At 39.1% G+C, this 20,343-nt stretch overlaps 1 protein-coding gene and 1 long non-coding RNA gene across 4 annotated transcripts in view; one reads left to right on the forward strand and one right to left on the reverse strand.

Annotated features, from left to right (window-relative positions):
• The window catches only part of LOC113016344 (rho GTPase-activating protein 6), a 135,368-nt gene that overhangs the window by 22,311 nt on the left and 92,714 nt on the right, over positions 1 to 20,343 (reverse strand).
• LOC113016345 (uncharacterized) lies at positions 3,966 to 5,517 on the forward strand. Of its 3 annotated transcripts, none has more exons than XR_003271218.1 (3): positions 3,966 to 4,455; positions 4,545 to 4,608; positions 4,911 to 5,517. It is a non-coding gene; the product is annotated as an uncharacterized LOC113016345 (long non-coding RNA). The 3 variants fall into 3 exon arrangements; XR_003271219.1 differs by having other exon boundaries at positions 3,966 to 4,450; XR_003271217.1 differs by lacking the exon at positions 3,966 to 4,455 and having other exon boundaries at positions 4,474 to 4,608.

The raw sequence follows: 20,343 nt of genomic DNA on the forward strand, positions 1-20,343 counted from the left end.
GTGAAGCGAGTTGCATGTTGCCCCCCTTTCAGAAAGCATTTTATCCAGCACAGCTGTTCTGCATATTTTTTGTCAGTGCACGCCTGTGTACCGCCATTCCTTATCGCTGACTGAGGAAACCCTTTTTCAGCCCGCTTCACTTCAGAGGGCACACACATACAACAAAAGAAAAGACAAGCTGTTGGAACGATGTTATAAAAAAAAGTAAAGAAAAAAAAAAGAGGTCTGTCCTCGGTCGAGCTGGTTCTGCTCAGCGGGATCTCTGAACAAGACGGATGAGCTTCGGCTCTTAAGTGTCGAAAACTGTGGAATGCTGACAGAAGAGCCGAGGGAGGGAGACCAAGTCCTGCTATCACTGCTGGACTCTGGTTTATACCTTTGAATGAATGACACACAGGCAGTCAGCTCACTGTTACCAAAGTGCCTTGTACAATTCAACTCTTAAATAAGATAATATGTTGTGTATGTGCATTTATAGTAGTAAAAGTACATTATAGGGCTGTATTATCTGCCAATATTAGCGCTATTAGCCAATTCATCGGTATCACGTTTATAATAGGCGATTAGTAAAAAAGAGACAAAAGAAACACCCTTCAGCTTTGTTTTGAGAAAGTCTCTCTAAATTTGTATTTAATATTCGTTGTAGAAAATTAAAATTTTAACTTTAAAACACACACTGGGTTTAGGGAGTTTTGGTCTTCAAACCATGACAGTAGATGTAGTGATCCTAATCAAGAGAATATGTCAGTGAAAGAGGTTTTATTCTTTGCAGAATATGAATTCCACACTGACCACATTTGACCATATTATTTCCTATTAAGCTGAACATGCCAGCACGCCAAAATACGCTCAGAAAATAGCAAAGTTACACAATAGTGTTGTTCAATAGTGTTGCACACAGGACAGGACAATCTGTCTAACACTTTGCTCAAAGAATTCAAGATTGCAGAAGACATGCTTACTTCAGCATAATACGCTAATACTTGTAAGAGTGTAAACGAGTAAGTAAATAACTATAAATAACAAATATAAATCTGTTTGTTTAATGTGTCCAAAAGAAAAAAAAACATAGTAAATGTGCGTTGAATTTTCTTACCATCTACATCATTAAAAAAACTTTCTTTTTAACCATAATTCCAACTTGATGCTCTTGCTCATGGTTGGCCACTCTTCTGGCCAACAATGATTGAATATGTCCCAACCAAAACTGGTGCACCAGCATCAATTCTATCTATTTACACTGCATGTTTCTTTAAATTAATAGTAACTTTAAATTATTTTAGTATTTTCCATGCTTAAATAACATTGAGGTAAAGGAATACCAATTCCTTGGTGATGATATTCATCCATCTGATATCCATCTGTAGAATAGTAAGTCCATTCAGGGCACAAAAATCCAAGAAAAAAAAGCTCAATGTTTACGTCAGTTATTACCCCTCCCCGTTGTGCACCAAAGTCTGCTAATTATGGGAAAAAAAAATCAGCGGCTGGACACGTGTTGGCAATTTACCTGAGTTACAGCAGTCAGTCTGAGTCAGACCACAATTGTTTGGAGACAGGTGCCAATCACCCTTTAGTCTAGCATGAGCAGCTTTAGCCTGTGCACAGCTGATGCAAGCCACTTTGCAAGCCACCTCTTACCCCAGCTCCTTCTGTCATGCTGGCTTGTATTGTAAAGCCTCCAATTGGCTGTTTGCTGGAATGGCTGGGCAGATATAATCAGATAATTTAAAGTTTAACGGGTGCTATTTACTACTTTTTTGTTGTTGTTGTTTCAGCAGAAATGACTGAATATATTATGTGAAGGAAGAAGAAAGACAAGGATTAGTATGAGACCAAGCATCAAGAGATTTTTAAGTGTGCAGGCCTTAGTTTAACGCTTCTGTTAAGGACTGGATTCAGCAAATGCTATGCTATCAGTGTTGCTGCTGCTTTGTGCTCCCATCTGACAGATTTTACCCTGGAAAGATTAATGACTCTGCTGACTGGGCCAGCACTATGCAGTTAGATGACTAATACCATTTGGACATACACTGAACTGCAGCATGTGGTTTCTGTTCTATTTTAGACAATGGGACAAATGGCGCAAAACCTCAGGCAATAGACTATGTCAGTTTCCTTGGCAACACATACATACAGAACTCAAAAGAGCCAGGAAGTGAGAGAAATATTACTATGGTAACGCACCTGGAAGATACACACACGCATGCACACACTCAGGCACTGGAACACTTGTTGCTATGATGCATTGCATAAATCATTAGATGCCATGACCATGGTGAAACAGTTATGATAACCCTGCAAATGTGCACTCACAATGTGATGTTAATTAAATGCATCATGAAAGTTATGCAGAATGTGTAAAGGTAGGTTTAGTGGCACATAACATAAAGACTGGGGTTATAATAATTGATGCTCTACTGGATTGTTTTTGCATTACTGGATCATTTTGGTCATTATATATTCCTATAATTTACTAAATAATACACAACATGACTTGCTCTTTGCTCTGTCTAGTACCACAACCAAACATCACTTGGACCAGACCACAGGTACTTTTGGTGACTCATTCTAGTTGTTTTTTTTTTTTGGGGGGGGGGGGGGGTTTGGGAGGGGGGGGGGGGTTTCAAAGAAAATATGTCTCACAGAATTCTGTCATCTGTGATCGATTTACTACAGGACAGGTAATAAGAATTGTGTGTGTCCCTGGATACATGCATGAGTGCATGCAGAATCTGAGCACTGCAACTCCACCTACAATACCACAGAGGCATCAGTGTGACCATTCTTGGCCTCAAGCAAGTGGCATTACAAAAACTGCTGTAGCTTTCTTTTTTTTTCATTGGTTTCCCATTGACTTGTGACCGTGTGTCATCAATGAAATGTATGCATACACATGTCCACAAGGGTTACTGACAGTGTCCTTAGTATAAGAGGCTGAATGTTAAGGACTGAGTGTCTCTCTACATACCCTTGTTCATATTTCAGTTGTGTGGTTTTATTTATTTTATCATGCTAAGTCTTTTTGGATTCAACACACAACTGACAGACAAATAAAGCACGATATTTAAAAACTCACTCATTTCTAAGGATGGGGGGGGAGTGTTTAATAAATTAAAACACTCTGGGAATGAGAGGGCTCATCTCATGAATCACCATGCTGAGAGCAAAGATTTAGCCTAGCAAACTTACATTAACCTCCTAGGACCTGGCGTCCACATATGTGGACATCACATTTTGGGTTGCCTAGACCAAAATACTAAATTTTGCTCTACAAGGGCCTGATATCCACTTATGAGAACATTATACTACCACTGTCCTATCAAAATTTAAAGCGAATGTCCTCATATGTGGATCTCATTTTTCTCAGAAACAAAATCAGGTAAAAATAAAAAATCGAGTATTTCTTTGTTTCTACATTCATCAGGTCCCAATCAGCCCAAATAGCAAAGAGACATTAAAAATGCATCCCAAGAAAGAGTTCGGATCTTAGGAGGTTAAATTGGTTCAACTGAAAAACCATCCAGCACTGGACATACTTAGCTTGCGCTGAATTAGGAAGTAACTTTGGATAACATCTCAGTCACACAAGTAAAAATAGGACATTAACTTCCTTGCGTCAAAATAAATAAAAGTCGATGGTTGCCTGGTGATTGTATTTTTTTCCCACATTCTGCAACTGGCTACATCTTGTGGTGACTGAATGGTTGCCCAGAGTTTAAGGATGTTGCTCACCCACTTTTGATCCGAAGGTGATTGCACAGGTCACCTGAAAGAAGCCAACTTTTCTGCAAATAGTTGGAGTCTGACTTGGAATGACTGCAATCACTATCAAAAATGTCAAAGCTTTGTAGATAATTGCTGCCTAATTGCCAACAGATTGCCAACATGTTGCCATCAGTCTGAATGAGTCCTTGTCAACTAGCACAAGTGAAGAGACTCAACTCGGCTGGTTGCCGGCTGGTTGTATTCCGGTTATATTCATGTAGAACATGAAGGTTGCTGAGTGCAGGTGTAACCCACATAAAATGGGGGTACCACTTTAAGGACTGATATGAGGAGAGATGGACAGCCTGCCCAACCAATCGAAATGCACAGGTCCCAGTATGTTTTGACCAATGGGAGAGCAGTCTGCCGCTGTATGTCCCACCTACGTGCTCTGTGTTTGCTGCTATGTGTGGAGGTAGTCGCGTGCTGGCAGGAGAAAGGAGAGACTGAAGCTTTTGAGCTGGAAAAAAGTATTAGATATAAGTTGCAACCAACTGTGTTGCACATAAGTTCACTGGTTATCAGCTACCTTTCATGTTAAAAGTAGCCACAGTGAGTAAGCAGGCAAATGCTGCATTTTTCTGGTGACTTTAAAAAGTACCGCGTGGAGCTAAACTGTTAGCCTTTGTTAGCTCTGGTTGCTATCAACTGCCTGGAAGTTAATCTCAATCTGCTTCCAGAAGTAAGGTAACACTTGAAGCGCAATTTATGTTTATTTTTCCTTCATGTCGTATTACGGTTATTAAAGAGAAAACATGTCCTGTTACGTTATTTAGAGCCCTGCATTTTCCGACCGAGAGACACTATGCCATTGTCTTCGGCCGTGATGCGCTGAGATCGGTGAGCACATGTTGTATGTCTCAGTTAGTTCATGTCTGTTTCACATTTTATCGTTGAGAAACTGAATTAATCTCAATTGTTTGATTAATAATTGCCGCATATGCGACATATATGCATATGCACTGACTTTACTTGGTTTAATGCATAGTTTGTGTAAGAGAGATGTTTTATTTTTGCAAAATTGAGTATTTTTATTGCAAATTTATGTTGAATGTGATTTAAACAAAATCCTAAGTTGTGAATTATAGCTAGAACAGCATAATTAATATTTGAATTGCTCTTCTGACCCTGTCTGTTGACAGGTCAGGTTTTTTTTGTATGCTGAATTGTTCCTGAGGTGGATTCCTCCAGTGAAATAGATGGCGAGCCTTCCCACCTGGACTTAGAGAGACTGAGATTCGCTTCTTTTCCACTTGATGATCTGCTGCACCTTGCGGTGTGGTAGGACTGTATCACTCACACTTTCACGCACAGCTGGTTATACATAAGACCACTGACTGACATTCTCTCATCCCTATTTTCTTTCACACCCTGGGAATTTTTTGGACTTTACCCCTTGGACATTTTTTATTTGGGACTTTAAATAATGAGCTGTTGTGTAGAGCATTCTCCACATGTGAAAAGAGTGTGAAATTTTCATTTGAATGTGCATTGGATTTGTGTAATCTGTTTCTATAAGAGTTAAGGAGTCAGGTTACTAGGGTGCACCCGAGCATTGAAACCCGAGCATTGAAACCCGAACATTGAAAACCAAAAATAACACTTGGCCAAGTCATTGCTTTAGTAGTTTGTGTTTTACTTTTCTTTTAATTTTTGTAAGTTTCCTTTCTACCATTGTAAAGTGTCTTTAACCTGTGCTTGTCAACCTTATGGTTTATGTCACTAAAGTTGGCTGGTTCTTTTGAGTTACATTCTTGTCTCTGTGTCTCATTTGAATACACCCCTGTGCTCCTATAGTCGAGCCTATTGGCCCATTGATATATTCTTTTCAACAATTCCCCTTACTGTGTTACACAAATGTAATAGTTAATTTTGAATTTCTGTTAAATGTGATTTTTGGTCAATGTAAACAGCAAGAGACACGTGATTTTTGAAAATGTATTACATTTCATTGCTGTACTATCAAAAGCAGATTGCATGTAGTTACTATCTTGGTCCCATCCAATCGCAGACTGATATCAGACTGACTTATTGCAATATTTATGGCAAAATAAATGAATAAAAAAAAACTAAAGTGAGATAACTGTATATTATTAGACAAAACATATACTGATACACTTTGAAGACATAATTTGCAGCTAAAAAAAGGTGATGATTTGCAGTATATGCTATATAATAATATTACATTGTGGGGTGCCTAGTGATTCTCACCTTTGCTCATTTAAACATAATTCTAATAACAACACAGTAGTCTAGAGTATAAAAGGTGGACGTAGCTCCACGGGTTGCAAAATACCAATAGAAATCTATAGAAAGGTTTTCTGATTTGACCTCTAGAAACACTGCAGAGTTTATGGTGTTAGTCACTTATTTTCGGTCATACTGAACAAAGATTAAATCAGCTTTCTAAATCTTGGTCATGCTATGTGTCAGAAAGGAGGGTTATCAGGGGTTTGCTGATTGCAGATGTCGCATCTACTTTTTGAAACATCATCAAGTTGGCAAGGCCGAAAATGCTCATCTCAAGGCTTCAAAACAGCACTTCAGAAACCAGTTAGTGACGTCACGGTAGCCATGTCCATTTGAGTGCGAAGGTCTTTGTGAACATCCGTGGACCAACTGTTCAACAATCACTCTCTCTAATACACAACACCAACACACACACATCTCAAATGTACAAACTATCCTGGACATTTGTGCAGGTTTGTATAAACTGCTATGGTGGAATAAGTGCAGTAATATCCCTTGAAGGCACCAAAGGCCTGTGAGATCACTTAGAGCGAATATAAACACGATAAAGGAACATTCCACAAATGTTCACATCGTGGGCTACTTCAATTTGTTTTCTTTTGCCTCGGTGTTAGTGGCTGGCTTTAAATGACCCTTAAGCAGAGTTTCTGTGCCACAACACCGAACTAGAGGAATGCATGAGTATTTTTCAACAGTCTGATGGTTTATAAGCCTACAGATTGGCTTCAAGCATTGTATTACATTACTTTTGCTGACCTGAATCCCGAAGTTCACATCTGCAGACAATTACCAGACAGCCCAGCTTGTGGATGCCGTTAGTGTGTTTGCGGACATTTTTGCATGTGTACTCATCACACACGGATAATTAAGGGGTTTTTCCACCTGTTTTGGATTGCTTGTGATTTCACCTGAGGGAAAATACCTACTGAATTATTATCACTACACAGTTTACATAGTGCATGGCAAAGGAATTTAGTAGTAGCAGGCTAATCAGCAGTTTTAAAACATTAGATTATAAGCCTCCAGTATGGGGGCTCATGCCGATGGAGTATTATAGTGATAAAAACAGCAAGTTATGGCAGTAAATGCAATTATCATACCATGTAGTCTAGTCCAACGACAGGGTCAGCTGCTGCGATTAGGACATAACTGTCTATATGTAGTTGGAAAAGAACGCAGAAGGTTTGAAAAACAGGTTTTTAAACATGTCAATGAAATTCGGGCTGGGCAATAAGACAATAAAAAGTCTTTTTTTTTTTCATTTCATAAGTATTATGAAATAAGCTCGCCTGATTTTTTTGTATATTTCTTGTAAACAATTTCAATTTATTTATCTTATTAGTTTGGCATTAACCAGACTGAAGTTTTCCATTCTGTTTGGGTTCTTCTGTAAAACTTGAAGCTTTTGACTTCTTAAAATTAAGATTTTTATTATGTTGTTTATTTAAAATTCGTTTGTATAATGCATTTATCATGTTGAACTGCTGACTAAAAAAACAAAACACTTTGAATCGAAATTTACCTTAAAGCTTCACTTAGAGGTAAAAAGTAACCTTTAAACTTGAGAGAACTAGTAATTTGACTAACAGTGTGATCTGTATTGAGACTGACTTATATGAGTGATGGGTTTATATTAGCTATTGGGTAATGTGTTGGTATTGGTATTTATAATGGCCATGAGTAGGGATGGGTACCGGTGTCCGGTGCCATCACATAAACGGTAGTAACCAGACCGAAAAGCAGCGCACATTTCGGTGCTTTATTTCGGTGCTTTTTTTTCCTGAGCTGTGATACACTTTAGATTCTAGTCAATCATTTTACATTTCCGAGGATAGTAGGCGGGGCCAGGTACGTACGTTCTGTTAGAGCAGAGCTACAGATTAAAAATGTCCAAGGCGAAGCGGTCAAAAGTCTGGCTGTACTTCATAGCAAAATATGCAAACTCAGCAGCCTGCAACAAGTGCTTTAAGCTGATACTGTGATACTGTAAAAGGAGGTAACACCTCAAATCCGATGAAACACCTGGCGACGCATAGCGTTTTTTTTAAAAGCCCAGAAATGCGCCGTATTTGATAGCTTGCTGCGAGACCTCACACCGAACACATCTACTGCGGGTGGGTTGCCTGTTATGCAACATCCCCCAAAAACACGAAGAGGAGAGTCCTGGCCCCTAGCCCCGCCAGTGTAGCAGAAATGATGAGGATGATGATGCAGCAGCAGCCGTTCTTCTCTGCGTGAGTAGCTTAATGTTGTTCGTGTAATTTACGTTGAGTAGGCTAACCACGTTATTACATTAATGCATGTAAGGTGAACTAGCAAACATCATCATAGCTACATGCGGCTGTCTTCTTGTTTGATGGCAGGTACTCCCTTCACCCTGGCTAAAAAGGCTAAAATGACCAAAGAAAAAGTGGAAAACAGTTAAACATGAGAGGTTTAGGACAAAGTTTGTGTGTTTTCCATTGTTTAAGCACTGCTTCCAGCCAAGAGTGATACCATATATGCCCCATAGCTGCAGAAAAGGCTAACATTGTTATCTTTTTACAAAAAACAGCTGAACATGAGAGGTTTTTGGACCAATTTTGTGTTCTCCATTCTTTAAGCACCGGTTTGAGCACCGTTTAAGCACCGGCACCGTTTCAAAAGTACCGATTTGGCACCGGTATCGGATAAAACCTAAACGATACCCATCCCTAGCCATGAGTAACAAACACATGTAATGACATTTACATTTTTGGAGTAAATGGGTACATAAATACACATAACAAATGTTAGAGAAATCTCTTCCATATTTTATGTGTCTGGAAGAAAAAGTAAATATTGGCAAACAGATCAGCATATTGGATTTTTAAACTTTTAAATGACCAGATATTGGTATCTAAAAAAAAATCCCACATCATTACATCGACTGATGATTAAACATCATCTAAAATTAAAAGGTCAACAGAGTAAATTGTTCAAAACTGATCTGTCTGTGAAGGTTCTCAGTCATCCAGGTCATCGTAGTCAAAGGAGCTTGCAAAGAAAAGCGTCTGGACTTCTTTAAGTTGCTTGAAGACGTTTCACCTCTCATCCGAGAAGCTTCTTCAGTTCTAAGGTCAAATGGTGGAGAGTCCCAGATATAAACCTAGTGGGAGTGACCCCCCACAGAGGGACAAAAGGATTCCTTGATGATCCTCTAATCGCCTGAGCCAAGGTGGGAAACTGGGCGTTTTGAGATCCCTTCCCAGACGCCTTAACGCCCACTCACATCCTGGGCCATCTGACCTCAGGAATTCGCATGGTAAGGTGGGGCCAGGTTTCACAATGAACACACCCGAAACTCTGGCTGATTGGGACCCACGCCCAGTTTCCCACCTTGGCTCAGGCGATTAGAGGATCATCAAGGGGTCCTTTTGTCCCTCTGTGGGGGGTCACTCCCACTAGGTTTATATCTGGGACTCTCCACCATTTGACCTTAGAACTGAAGAAGCTTCTCGGATGAGAGGTGAAACGTCTTCAAGCAACTTAAAGAAGTCCAGACGCTTTTCTTTGCAAGCTCCTTTGACTTCAAAACTGATCATTAACATTTGTTGCAGAAAAGTTCAGATTTTATCATCATTGGGTTTATTGGGTTCTGGCGATAGTTGCAAAGTGTTCCTAATAAAGACAATATGTAAGGGAAAGATTTATCATCCACGTTGCATGTATTTGACCATATTGTTTCTTATTAAGTTGAACTTAATAAGACATGTAATAGATTCTAGTAAAATGCAAGTCCATCAAACCAAAAGAGAACAAAATACACATACTAGCAAAGTTACACAACAGTGTTGTTCTTTTAAAGCACTCACATGACAATCTGTCCAACACTTCCCCCTCAGAGATTTCTTTCTAAAAGGATCCAAAATGGAAAACTTGGCTCAGTTTACCTTTCAAAACAATTTTTGTGTTGACTTTCAACGTTTAATGCACTTGGTATCATGGAAGAACTACACAACACACTCTAGTCCAAAAACGCACAGCTTGAGTTAGTTTACGAACCCTTTTTTCAGTTTAATATGCACTTTAAGGAATTATTCTGGTATTTATGTTTCATATGATATAGGAATCACAGTGTTTTTAAAATAATAACATCCACTGCCAAAAAACAAGCAAGAGCCATAAACTATAGTTTTAATGGTTATCGACATTTTTCTAGCTGTGAGTTGCCACCACACATTAGCAAAAAAATAACAGATTTTGAAAGTGGTTCAAAAGCACTTACATGGGTATCAGCTTTCACTTCATATTGTTTTTTCTGGTCTGCCTTTGCATTTAATGAGGCCTTGCTGGCTCAGCCACAAGAATGAGCAACTTGGAGTGCATGCTCCAAATATTGCCACCAATCACTGGCAAGCACATCTAAAGCCTCGAATGAACTTCAAACATTTTAAAGACAGATTAATATGAAAGGCCTGCAGTAGTAATGAGGCCTGACCTTCAAGACTTAGGTTCTTGCATAATGGTTACATAATCTGCAAAGGAAATCAGGTATTGTATCAACACCACGGTTGATAGTAGAACGAGAAGTTGAGGTAATGTGTGTGTTTATATGAGTGTCTATGCGGTACTCGCTTGTAGAAGGCCAACCTGGTCTCATGGTAAATATGGCAGGAAATGTCATTTATGTTTTTGTCCAAATGGACATCCAGCACTACTTTCAAACTAATGTTTTTTATGGAACGTGTTTTTATGCCTGCCCCTTGCTTTCCCCCCCAATACCTTAGATTTTCTCTGACAAATACGGAGGAAAAACTGGTAGATGAGTGGTTTAAGAAAAAAGAAAATGAAAAAAGTGATAGAGGACCTTCTGTCAAGTTGCATTTTTGGTCAAGAGGCCACTAAAATAGGGAAATGCTGTTCTGTCAACCTGACTTTTAACTTCATCCTTATGCTAATTCTAACATGATTTGCTAGCTAGCTAGCCACCATGTAGCCTTTCGTGGCATTATCCATTTCTTGTAGACTGCATTTTGAAATCTCACCCTTAGCATTTCAGCCACCGCCACGTTGCTGTTTTGTAGAGAGAAAAAATAATATGGCCCTTAGCTAAGGGTGGAGTTTTTATTCATGATTAATGGTAGTAAGCAAGCTACATTCATTATAACTGTTAATCCATAGTAAGCTATACTACAAATCAAAAAAAGTAAAGCCATACTTTTGGAAGGGCTGTATCGCACAACAAGAAATATTCGTCCGGTGCCTCAAAAACTGGGCAGGTCCAGTTCAGAGACTATAATTAGCAGAACCCACACTAAAAATGATGATTGAAATCTCAATCAAGGTTTTATGAAGAGGGAAACTGTCCATAGAAGTCAAAAAACTTTTCTGTAAACGTGAGCATTTTAGCACAGCTTTAAGAACCAATTTCATGTGTTTTTCCCACTTTCACATCACACTCATTTTATAGTCTCACAGTTTATTGCTTGTGTTAAACTATTCATTGTTTTTCATCTAAAGTTGTCTTTTAACAATCAGAGCTTAAACTTCTTGCCAACACAAATGCCTTAAAAATGGCGTTCTGCAATTCCAAATTCATGGTTCATGTTGAGTTATTGCACTGAGACAAAACCCTGGGTCAAAATAGCAATGATGTACTATGTATGTGTCCATGTACACCCAAAGAATCAAAACTTTATCTCCCTGTACATTAATCAGTACACTACATTATTTAATGAAGTGCAATGTTTTGGGTGTTCAGGTGCACCACAGCTATCACTGGCAGACTAGATTATATAAGCAATATTATACTCCCATAGTATTAAATTCTGTTTTTGTACTTGCAGAAATTAAAGTACTTTAGAGAATTCACCCTTTCCCTGAATTCATGTTAAAATTACAATTGCCAGTTATATGACATACGCTTCATGCTTATTTTGTCATTATGGTAAAACTCTTTTTTGCTGTAATGTCGCCTTTTCTATCTCTATAGATGAGACCTGTGCAAAGTGAAATAGCGTTTTTAATAGAATAATTAATATGTTTTATTTATTAAGCCTTTGTTCTGCATGCAATGTCTTAAATCATAGCATACACCATGATCGTTTTTGATAGCAGATTGGTAGCAGCTGTTCTTCAAATGCTAAGAGTAGGTCTTCAACTCTGCTTTGCCTTGCAAACAATTAATTTGTTTGCAGTGTGTGTTGGGAAATCTTCAAATTGCTTGGGACAGTCAAGGAGCCAGACGATAAACAATGGAAAATTTGACTCTTTCCCTTTCTCCATCCTACTTTATCTCCTTTCTTCACTTTCTCTTCCATATCCAAGGTCATATTTTGAGTAAGCAAGTTCAACATCATTATTTTTGCCCCTCTTTTGCTGTAACGTTTCCACTGTGATGCTCTGACTAAAGTCTAAAAATCCTCTTAGTAGGTCTGCAATAAAAATTAAGCAATTTGAGTAAATGAAAAGCTGTTCTTTATTCTTTTTACCCAGGAGATTGCCTGCCAGGTAACTTTTCTGTGTCAGTGTCACCCTGTCTTCACTGTCAGCATTTTGTCTTCTTAGCTGCACACACAGACACACACGCACAGATGCAAATGGAACCTTAGCCGAGGAATGTGTGTAATCCCAACTGTATATGAGTCGGTAAATTCTCCTTCACTCTCTTTAACCAATCTAGCCGGCTGAGCTAATAAAGCTGGTTAATCATTACTAATCCAGTGTGGAGAGTTGAGCATTACAGTGATTGCTCTGTGTGTGTGTGTGTGTGTGTGTGTGTGTGTGTGTGTGTGTGTGTGTGTGTGTGTGCGTGCGTGCACTGAGGGGTAAGGATCATGTGTCTTTTAGCATAAATAAGCGGAAGAAATGCATCGCCCGCTGCATTTCAGATGAGACAAAGTGATTAGAGCCTAATGGCAGCAGAGATGGTCAGAGCAATCAGTACTTGGTCCTTTGCGTGCATGTAGGCGCGTTTGCGAGTTCCACCAGGACTTTATGCGTTCTACTGAGTGATGTGAAACTCAAATTAAGGTCACAACTCAGCGGTAACCTCATCACTGCCAAACAGACCAGTCCAGGCTTTCAGCGACTAAAAGATGATGATTGCGGTCACCAGACACTTACAGTGTGAATTAGGGAGTAGGACAATTTGCAAAAATAAAGCTTTTCATGTTCATTTGAATGATACTGGTATATTATAATTTCCCATCAATCAGTGTTTATTCAGATTAGGGCTGGGCCATATTATACCGTTCATGGTAATACCGGTATAATGTTAGGCAACGATAGGAAAATGAAATATCGCGATAGAATATGAGTAACACGCGCATGCGCAGTGCCTTTGTTTTCATACGCACGTGGCCGATTGTTGAGTGAAACAGATGAACCAGAATTGGTTTGTAAAAATGGTTTAACTTCAGTGATGTGGAACTGGTTTGGTGTTTGTCTGTCAGATACACGACAAAGCACATTTTTATTGCAGAACATGCAAGCGGCCGTTGTTATTGTCGTATTTGTCGGACTAAGATGCTCTTAAATCTGGGAGTAATCTGGGTCCTAAACTCTGTATCCTTCAGGTCAAACAGCACTGCAGCATTAATGAGAGTTAAAAACTGTCTAAATTCTTTCATCTTTAATAAAACGATCAGCATTGCTGCTTTACTAGGTGTAACTATGAAGTTTAACTTCCAGGCATCCATGAAAACAAAAGTTATTACATTTAGTTAGAAGTTAGCAGGAAGCTAGCGGAAGTTAGCTCGCTAGTTTGGCTAGTTACCTAAGCATGATATTGCATGTTCTGACTGAGAGATTTCTGAAAAAATTCAAACGTCCAGCTCTGTTATCACTTCCAACATAAATGAAGACAGGAAACTAAACAGCAGTGACGTTTGTAAGGTTACTGAAGTTGGGCTAGCTGGTATATAATGATGTGCTACGTGATCGCTAGCGATACAGCTATGTTAGCATAACATAAACAGTGAAGCTGGAGGACGAACACTAACACTTTTCCACTTATAAAAGTTAACGTGAAGGTTCCTCATGGTTAGAGACAAATGCAATCGCATGGCAGGATGCTGTAAACGGACCAAACTTCAGTCAGGAGAACAACTGAGATAATCCATCCACAATACGAGGTTAGTTATTAACTCATTCACTGCCATTGACGTCTATAGCCGTCAATTGCAGTGAATGAGTCAATGGGTTTAACTCATTCACTGCCAATGGCTGGCAGTGAATGAGTTAATATACTGCAACAACATGGGAATAGAGCAGCTGCCAGAGAATTCAACATTAATGAATCAATGGTACAGAAGTGGAGGAAGCAAGAAGATTGAGTTTAATAAAGTTTGATTTATCTGACTGCTTTGTTTCGCTTAATGTGCCTTATAATCCCTTGCACCTTATGGTCCGAAAAATGCGTACTGCACACTGCAGTTTAATGTTGCAAAGCACCTCTTTTTAACTTCAGTGGATATTATACATGGTTATGCTCAGGATATGTCAGCCCATTTCTACTGGAAATGCCTTTTGGTTAAACTTTCAGCAAGGAATTTGCATTTGCACTGTTACATTTTTATAAAGCTTTAATGTACATAAAAACCAGCTTCCTGTTTAAGTGAAAATAAATGGAAGGTTGTCTTTTTGTGCTAGTAATGTTGTGGAGTTGTATTTTGTCTCGCATAAATTATATCGTCAGTTATATCGTTATCGCAAATTTTCAAATATATATCGTGATAAATATTTTTGGCCATATCGCCCTGCTCTAATTCAGATTAATAATTTACAGTTTGTACCATCCTCTACAAAGACACCTTCACCAAACACAGTCACAAGTCTATTAACAAGACCATGATCGCTCACTGGCTTCCTAGATCTGCTCATATCATATCATTCATGCATCTAGCATTTTCACAATGTTTTTTTAATAACTCAAACACACAGGATGGAGACTTAAACGATGGAGATCAAAAATGGGCCATCAACCCAGGCAGGTTCTGCTGTTTTAATGGGGTTTACACCTTGGACAAGAAGTTACAGATTGTGCCCGTATGTGCCTCTATAATTAGCTACTAAATAGAATGATTTTATCCTGATTGATAACTTGGTAAACATATAAAAATCCTGAAAGTTTCCAGAAAGTTAGAAAAGACCTATACAATTAGCTTTTGGTTTTATTGGACCAACGTTCCAAAATCTCAAAGATATTCACAAAACTGTCATAAAACACAAGTAAATGAGATTTACACTGGATATAAACTTTTTGAAGCACTTTAATACAAAGGTTAATACATTTTCATAATATTTTTTTAATTAGAATCAAATGAAATAACCAATTAAATAAAATCCCATTAGTGGCATCCCGAGTGTTTTCCTGTTATAGTTTCATGTGTTTCTCAGTATCTTGTTTTTTAACTTTCTAATTCAAGGTTATCAAAAAAATCATGAACTTTAGCAGTGTGGGCTGCACGGTGGCCCTGAGAGGTCAAACACACTGCAACTTGTGAAAATAATCTGCAAGCTCATAAATATGTATATCACAATAATTAACGGGGGTTAGAACAGCTGCGAAAGTGACAAGCTGACGGTAAACAGCTAATAGGGAACACATGCACATACAATATGGGTAATGACCTCATGACCTGTTTCCTCCTGTGTAAGGACATAAAGTTTTATGTTTTGAACTTTAACCCTGCCCAGTGTTTGGATCCTGTCTCCTTACAAATCAAAGAATACTGTTCCAACTATGTTTTTTTTAATATTTTGCTAGTAGGTTTACATCTCAGTTTTGTGGTTACCCACATTATTATAAGCCTGGTCTCACAGGAAAATGTTTAATCACACAGTCACAAATTGTCCTCTGTTTTCATGAGAATTACTTGTCATCACCCTTAAAATTTTAATAAATGCCTTTACAATGTGCCCATGGATGGTACGATGGATTCTTGCCCAGGAATAGAAGTTAAAAGAGCTTTCATGAGACTGAGCTGGTATTTCTGAAACTGTGTTCGGTTGTCCAAAAGTCAGACCCTCTTTGCATATCTCATTTCTATTTATGTCAGCTAATTGCAGTTAAGATAATAACATATGAAGTTATTAAAGAGTTTCTGAATGTGAGTTTGTGCCATTTATCTGTCAATCAAAGCGGTTGCGTAAGTGGCCCCATGGGCATTAGGTTCCCATCGAACTCTGCAATCTAAGCGTTCTACGATGCCAGCACCGTGAGAATTGGCTCCCTCACACACACACACAAACCACTCCCAGAGAAACACTGTGTCATTCCATCAATCCTGGAATGTACTATAAAAAAGAAATCTGAGATTAGAACCGGCATCTGTGCCAAAACGACATAATGTGCCAGGGCCTCAGATGTGAAGTAGGACTCTAGTATTCCCACTATAATTTTTTTGCTACTTCCACTAATGGTTACTCAGGTTTCATCCTCACCTTCTAGGCTGCCAAGGCTTCAATAAAATATCTCGGGAACAAACAAAAATCAATGTGTAGCACCCACAACCAGACAACGATGTCCCCTTTCTTCCCGCAGACGACGACGACTGCGCTCAAAAAATGAGAAGCTTCTCCTTCATGCAGAAAGCCTTATGAGTTTCCCAGAAGCTTTAAGGCATGTGCCAAAGCACAGAATAAATTGTACAAAGAATTTCTGGCAATTAATTTCTAATTCCAAGCTGTTTTTGTCATTAATCTGTCATTTCTGGAACAGATGTTGTCTTTAGGACCATTTCTAATTTTTTTTCCCAAGAGCCCGCCATTTTTTTCTCTGCTCGTCTAATTTCACAACAAGCTTGATTTCACCGACCGCACTTCTCGAAGTTTTCATTTGAAGAGTGGTTTTGCAACCATGGCCCTCACCCCCTCCTTGCCCAAGAAGATTTCCTAATTGAATTCTTCCAGGCAAATAAACATTTGCACGTTGGATCCGTTGGTCTTTTGGGGTTTTTTTTTTTAAGGAAGCTGGGGTTACGGCTGCCATTTCAAAAGCACAGTGTTCAGCTTTCATCTGAATGCCCTTTGCTCTCGTATTTCAGCATTTTTCCGTGCATGTAAGCAATATTATTATATGTTGATCCTATTACAAAAACGGCTTGTTTATTTTTCACACCAGTGGCGAGAACGTGACCCAACCACACACACAAAAAAGAAAGTACAGAACATTCTCTTGGGTTTTCCCTCTTGATGTTTCTTCCACCGTAACCATTTAACACAGTGGGATCAGAATAAAGTCTCCACTAAGGCTCTTTATTTTCCACATGGGTGCCACGTTAATCCCGCGAGGTAGTTAAAGAGCAGGGATTATACATGCTGCTCAGCTCCTCAGAATCCGGATGATGCTGGCGAAGAAGATGGCAGACTTAAAACAGACCTGCGGTCACTTTATGAGGCACATGCAAGCATTTAGACACAGTGTAATTGTGCGCGCAGCCTCTACGAGGAGGAAAAAGACCCTAAAAAAGTGTGTTCTGCTTGGGGTTATTTTAAACAATACGTACTTGACGCGTAACAACTGCAGTGAAACATGCAACGGTAAAAATAGTCTTGCGATTTCCTGTGACTCATTCATTACGCCTGACCAAAACTGTGCTTTTTTCCCCAGTTTGTTTCCTTTCTATTTTTACCACGTGTGACAGTGTGAACAAATTGTTTATCTTTATCTTTGATTTAAACGTCTTAAGTGCTTCTTTTTTTAAACGCTTTAGGGCTCTTTCCAAGAAAGAGTCGGTTCAGTCTGGACTGCCTTTGCAGTCACACCGATGGAGATTGAAAGCATTCAACAACTGGAGTTAAATGTACAACCGGGCTGAGACAAAGCAGATTTCAGCACCGAAGGCTACTAATGGCTCAACCGCTAGTGAGCGTTTACATTCTTGTAACTGCATACCATGGCTTTAAATACAGCCAAGATATATGTATATGTTGCATTTTGCTTTCATGTATTTTCTTTTCTTTCAGTCTCAAGTGTGCGTGCACTTCAACACATACATGGAGAAGCAGACAAGGCACAGTGGAATCACTTTAGTCAAGTTACCAAGGAAGACAAGGAAAGCATGATGGATCTTTTTACTTATTTTCAATCTAAGCCCCTGCTGAGACTGCTGACAACTACTGATCATGGGCAAAAAATGAATATTCCCCAGGCGGCTGCAAATGTTTCCTAGAGAATACTGGCAGTCACTGTGAAATTAATTGCTAAAGCATTTAAGAAAGTCTGTGATAGCATATCATACAATCACACACTAGGGAAAAATGTGTTCCCCAACCTGTTGACATGTGGTTACTGGAGGTTACTTATAGTTACAAGGTGCAACTGTTTTCAAAGAAGAAGACAGTGCTACTCTGCAAACCTCTTTGCTGTTTCTCCAAAAGTTGATTCTGTTCATCTGGACGTAGCGTCTTTGCTGTTTCTTTGGATTACCATGGTCACCTACAACTTCTATACTAAACATTTTTCTGCCATTTACTAAGGAAATACACTTTATCTACAGCAGCTGGAGGTTTCCTTGGGGCTGCCTTTAGGCCTATGTGACCGAGGTCTTGTTTGACTGCCATTTGCAGGTAATTCAAAGCTGCAAACAGCAAATTTATCAACTTAAAATGTAAAATACATCCAAAATTCTGCTAATCTTTGCTGTTTGCCTCCTTCATGCTATGTTAGCCCTCCTTCTAGTAACCAGCACTACTGCTGATGAGCAGCATAACAAATGCAACTGTTTGAGGCAGCACTGGATCTATTTCCAATCCAATTATTAGAACAGCCCTGCAGATAATCAGTTATCCAGAAACCAGTCATTCAGTATAGCTATCCCACTAGGGGCCTTGTTATATAATATGATAGGATGATGCTTTCTAAATGGTGTCATTTCATCCTAAATAAAATTGGGAGCCAGTTTCTTTTCATATGCAGGGAAGAATCAGGGGAACTAATCTAACAATCATTAATACAAAAGTTTACATTTTTAGATTACATATAAGTTACCTGAAATGACAATACAGTCTTGATTGACGCATGTGTTGCCTCGTGTTATTACTTCCTCTTTTGCTATACCCTCAGCTCCCAGGGGATGTGTGTTGGGGATGAATAATAGTGGCTGAGAAAAAGCTTCAGTCAGATACATTATATAATGATATGCTATCCAGATGGAGCTGTTAATGCCTGGTGAAAACAGTGATGTTTAATGATGGTTCACCTACAGAGTGACTTCAGAAATACATCAGAGTAATGGAGTTTATTTTCAGTTCATCATCAAGCCGTGGACTAAATCATTATCATGCCTCTGGTAAAACGAGTACTAACTGACGTTGGATATCCTCGCTCACTTTCTTTGAAGTCTTCAATAGCCATCATCTATCCCTGATGTTTGAGATGTCTGTGATCTTATGTTCCCTTTATGTACTCGTTTATTGTTTAGCTTCTTTGAGCTTTTATATCTTTTACCTTCTGGCCTGCATTTGTCTTTTATATTTGGTGTTACTGTACAGCACTTTGGTCAGCCGTGTTGTTTTTAAAAGTACTTTCTAAATAAAGTGCTATGGCATGGTATGGTAACAGCACCAGAAAGCCAAATTCAATGTGAAAACAGATGGCTGGAAAGAAAAAAAAAATTCCACTTACAGTGCAAAAGACGTGAAAGTTACCTCCAAGTCTGCTTGAGCATTTATTAGCCATGACTGACTAATATCTGATCTCATTTTGATCGACAAGTAAGCCAAAGAGGACAGAGGACAGAACTCCTTAAAACTAACAAAATCAACACTTAAAGCCCATCAGCCTTGTTTCACTCCAGGAAGTTTTAACCAAGTGTAACTTCCTGGAGACCCAGCGCCACTCCCGTCAATGCCCGGCGATGCTTTGTTCTCTCGGCACAGTGGATGTGACAGTGCATGTGTTTACGTGTGCACGTGTAACACGGGTCATCTCTGGGTCAGCTGGTCTATTATTGATTTCCCAGCGGAAAGAGAATGAACAGCAGTGTTTCGGCGCTGCTGTCCTGCTCTCCAAAGCAGCCGACCTTCAGCTCTCTATAAAATGTGTACAAGCATGTGCCAGTGAACAACGCTATGAAGTGTTAATAATGACGAGGTGCTGAACAATTTAAACAGAGACTGATAAGTGGTAATGGGGTGTTTAACGAACACACTAAACTACTTATCGCCTTCCCGCCTTGAGAGCACGCAGTGCTTTGTGAGCACTTTGACGTGTGCAACAGATAAGGGGCTGTGTGAAAATTATTTTTAGGGAATTTAGAGCTGCTTTTTGACTTGCACCTTGACTAAATTATAGGTCTCAATGTTACAACATGAGAACAAAGAAAAAAGTGCCTTTATATAGTTCAGCTCTCTCGCATT

Source organism: Astatotilapia calliptera, chromosome 23 (assembly GCF_900246225.1).
Source record: "Astatotilapia calliptera chromosome 23, fAstCal1.2, whole genome shotgun sequence".
Classification (NCBI taxonomy): domain Eukaryota; kingdom Metazoa; phylum Chordata; class Actinopteri; order Cichliformes; family Cichlidae; genus Astatotilapia; species Astatotilapia calliptera.